The sequence below is a fragment of the Cornus florida genome, unplaced genomic scaffold, assembly GCF_030987335.1.
Source record: "Cornus florida cultivar Cherokee Brave unplaced genomic scaffold, ASM3098733v1 CherokeeBrave_3.0.0_Hap2_Chr03, whole genome shotgun sequence".
Taxonomy (NCBI): Eukaryota; Viridiplantae; Streptophyta; class Magnoliopsida; order Cornales; family Cornaceae; genus Cornus; species Cornus florida.
This window is the reverse complement of record NW_026775573.1, coordinates 22,989,044-22,993,873: the sequence shown is the minus strand read 5'-3', so window position 1 is coordinate 22,993,873 and position 4,830 is coordinate 22,989,044.

Sequence of the window (4,830 nt, the reverse complement as noted above, 5' to 3'; positions counted from 1 at the left end):
TCAACAACAAAAACGTTAGACGAAGAAAACACAAAATCAAAAAACATAAATGCCTGGGCCTATGCAATTGGGCACGTGGAACATGAGTTAACCACGTGCCCTAAAAATCTTACTCTCTCTCTTTTTCTTTTTTTAACTTTGTTGATTTTGCACGTGTTTGAATTGGCATATGCTGTTTGTCGTGAGGTATTGATATCTTTCCGAGAAATGGCAACTTTTTGACGTTACGAGTAGATGGAATTTGATGTGGGTTTTTCTTGTTTGGTGTAACGAATTTATTCAGTGTAGTGGGCCAGTGGCTGTCACTTTCTCGTGAACCAAACAGGTTCACTATACAGTGCGATAATGCCAAGGCTTTGGATATAAACCACACGCATTATTAACTAAATTGGTGTTTTCCATTAGAGAAAGGTACATGAACCTTGTTCCAATGCATGAAATTTTGGTGGGACAATGTTTTTAAATTTCGATCACATTGATTTTTACGTTAGCTCTACCACCATAAAAAATTAGGTCCTTGATTTGGATTTCCTTTTAATTACTTTTGTGTCCTTGATCACTTGATACGAAATAAATCATCTAAACAAAAAGGTTGATTAAATTCGTACTTCATCATGTTAGCAAGCAAATTTGCCTTTGACCTAAATCACATAAAATGAGAGTGGGAGCGGGAGCGGGAGCGAGAGCGAATTCAAAAGCAAGAGTGTGAGAGTCGCAGAATTAAGTCATAAGTAATGAGAATTTGAACGACAGCGCGTGCGGAGCGTGAGAGTGGGAGAACGCTCAGAGTGTGAGAGCGACACTTGTTGAGAAGGATCGTGTGACTTAACCCTAGACCCCTTTCTTCACTCGGCATCAAAGTCAAAACGAGTTTGTGTGAGAGCGACACTTGTTGAGAGGAATTATGTGACTTAGCCCTGGACCCCTTTCTTCACTCGGCATCAAAGTCAAAACGAGTTTGTGTGAGAGCGACACTTGTTGAGAAGAATTATGTGACTTAGCCCTGAACCCCTTTCTTCACTCGGCATCAAAGTCAAAACGAGTTTGGGTTCAGATTGTCCCACTCAGGCACATACCCAACATATGACCAATGGAAGCGAATGTCCCTAATGAATTTTTTATATTTTTATTTTATACCTCAAGTTTTTTAGAATTTATAAAAATGTCTCCACTAAAATTACAATTAGCCCCCACTGATTTTTTTTTTTTTTGTATTTTATACTTCAAATTTTTAAGATTTTATGCAGATGCCCCCACTAAAATTTTAATTCACCCCACTGAATTAATTTTTTTGCATTTTATACTTTAATTTTTTAAAAATTTATAAAGAAAATCCATTGAAATTATAAAAATAGACACACTATATAAGTTTGCCCAACAAATTAAAAGACCCTCCCTCACAAAATTTTCTGGATCCGTCACTTGTCCCACCATGCTTCTTTTATTTAAATAATAAAAATATTGAATAAATTTATGAGGAATTAACTTTTAGAAAAACCTTATTGCAAGCAAATGCCTAACAATCATAACAATACCAACAGGCCAATGGCCTAGCGGTATTGGGCTCTTATTTCTCAAAGTGTGATCAGTGGTTTGAGCCTTAATAGAGGCATGTGTGTATGAGTACCAACTAGGAAAAAAAAAAAAAAAACAATCATAACAACAAATTTTCTTAATTTTGTAGTTAAAACTTTAAATTATCATTAAAACAAAAAAAAAAAAAAAAAAAACTCTAACTAATAATAAACCATATATATATATATATATATATATATATATAATCATAATAAGTTTGGATTCCACAATGTTCATCAAACATCAAATAAAATAAATTCGGGAAAAGACTTATCATTTAAAAGTTTTATATGACTTAGATAATGAGACAAGGATGGTGGCTCATATGAAAAAAGGCAGTCATGTCAAGTAGCCAACAACTAAAATAGTGGTGCTGCCTTTACACAAAATCTACAAATATATCTAACCATAAATATGAAAAAAGCAAAATCACCCACAAAAATAATGTCATTTTTTAATTAGTTTGCTATTTTCTTGTCTTCTTAATAGGATCCCAATGCAACATATGTAAGTGAAAGTAGCTTCTTTTAAATAAAATCCAAAACTTCTCAAACCATTTTTTTTTTCCTCTTAATATCAATGACACAGATAGCGCATGAAATTGAGTGAGTTTGTGGGTTTTTCTATAGTCTAAGTAATAATCAAAGTAAAAAATGGAGTCATAATTGTACTCCATTGTTTGTTATAGTAGAAAAGGAAATAACATATATATTGTCTTGTATTCTTTTATTTTTTATTCGAATGCAACTAGACACTCTCTTTCTATATATATATATATATATATGAAGAGGGTATACTAGTAATTTTCTTTCTTGATAGTGAAAACAAGAAGTGCAATGTATGAATCATCAGCTTTCCTAAGGGAGGTTAAGTGTTCAAGCTCTACTAGAAGCAATGTTGGATTAAAAACATTTCTTACAAAATTATAACCGGTGTACCATAATGACAGAATGAGACATTATCCCATTTGATTAATGACAAGGACAAGTTTTGATTTAGAAACTAAGCTCACCGGATCTAAGTGAAGTTTCGCCATAAGTCGAGTATGAAATGAAACCAATTCACAATCCATCCTTTTATTACATAGGGTTCGAATCTCCTCCAGTTTATTAGGGATCTTACAAAAAAATTATACCGTTTTGATACATCAGATAGTGCATAGAACTGAACAAGATCCACTCCCATTTGAACAAATATTGTGGGGGGTCAAAAAGAGTTAAAATTTTCAACCCATTTTCTAGGGCAAATTGAAAATGTGATTTTCCCATAATTTGAACGGTTCAAAAATAGACTACTCTCATTGACTTAGCTGGCAGGGACAGACCTAGAAACTCAAGGGAGGGGGGTAATACTGAATTTTTAAATAATTTTATGGGGGGCAAAGGTAATATTTCATTAGTATATATATTAGAATGACAAAAATAGTAGGTTATAATAGTAATAAAAAAATTGAGGGGGCAACATAGGTCCGTCCCTGTTAGTTGGTAGAACGTTCAATTTCTCTCGAAATTTTTACATGATTCTAATAAATTATAACTCAGCATACAAACAAATGTGCCAACTTTGTTCAGGTTCTTGTTTACATGTCATATTTTGATTGACTATGACTATATAATTCTAAATCTATGCACGTGCAGGAAAGTTTGGCAAAGAAAAGAGAAAAATACATTGGCCATGTGAGGTGCAAATGGGGAGTTCCAAATTGGGGGTGTAAAAACATCGAGTGTTTGCGTGTGAAAATAAATAAGGTAAGGGAAGGTAAGGTAATGCCGTAATAGGGGTTGGCTGAAGATTTTTAAGGGACAAGAACAAGATTTTGGCAATCGTATGAAAAATGTGTTATTTCTTAATATGGAAACTTTGTGGATCCATATTTTAGAATCCATGCCTGTTTTGCCATCCTAATCTGACTAATAAAGTTTTTCATGCACATACACGTAACTAAAATATACACACATTGATTATACCTCTGGCCTATTTGATTGTGTCAAGTGGCACAAATCATGGTCAAAGATGCACATCTTTTACAAACAAATACTATAACCTTAGGAACTTCCAACTTTTTAAAAGAATACATATTTAATGCATTGATTTTAACAAAATTACAAAACTAACAAAATCAAGTATAATTTAAAAGGTTGAACAATACTCACTCTACACGTCGTGATGAGTTTGAAAGCTAAGCAAGGAATCAAATTGAGTAGCTTTTTAAAATTTATGTGAGTTGTTAATTTATAAGTTTAATTAAGTTGTGTGTTTTCAAAGCGGAATTAAATGTTAGATTTAGTTCATTTTCATAGTCGGTAACTAAGGTTATGCCAGCGATGCACACATGTTGCATGAAAAAATCTAGTCATTTTAACGTTGTGTAAAATTGTGTAGTGAATTTTAGAGTTACGTAAATATGTGTAAATTGTTATAAATATGTATAAATTGTTATAATAATATATAGAAATGTAGAGAAAATTAGAGAGAATTTTAGAGGAACAATTGCCACTGTAAATTGGAATACTTTCTAGCAGCCATTGGAATGCCTATAAATAGGCATGTCTCATTCGTAAAACAACAATACGAGTTTGAGGGCTATATATAGCGTAAGTAGCTAATCTAATATAAATCATTTTTTAAAAAGATAACCCTGTTATCCCTTCCACCCACTCAAAAAAACCAATTGGTGGAGGAAAAGCAAACACCCCTTCACTCTTCTTTTTTATTCAGCCTACCAAACAGACCATGAAAACTCTATCCATTATTCGTTTTTTCTTCCTCTCCCCCTCTTACCAAACAAATTATAAAAGTACAACATACAAAAAGAAAAAGAAATATATATATATATACTCAGGAAAAATGCCCCTCGTAATCATGTAAATATTTGTTTATTCATAAACATGAAATACTAAAAAAAAATTAAAAGAAATACTTGTATCAAGAACTCCTTTTCCCAGTGAAGATAAGCTTAAACCCAAGTACGGGAAAGCATTTAGTGAAAGAGTTCTTTCATGGAGTGATTTTCGAAAGACAAAAACCTAGGCCATCTTGGAACTTCATGACCTGAATCTTGAAAGCCAAAACTTAGGTGAACTCAAATTTGAACTGATTTTGATCACACGCTACAGAATTTTGAGGCTTGTTATCTCTGCAAAGCTTTAAGATTGTTAAATCAGCCCCGTATAATCCTAAGCTCTAGCCAGTTAAAACCCACCCTTGGATTGGTGCACAAAAATGAAAGACAATCTCAATAATTTGTAATTACAA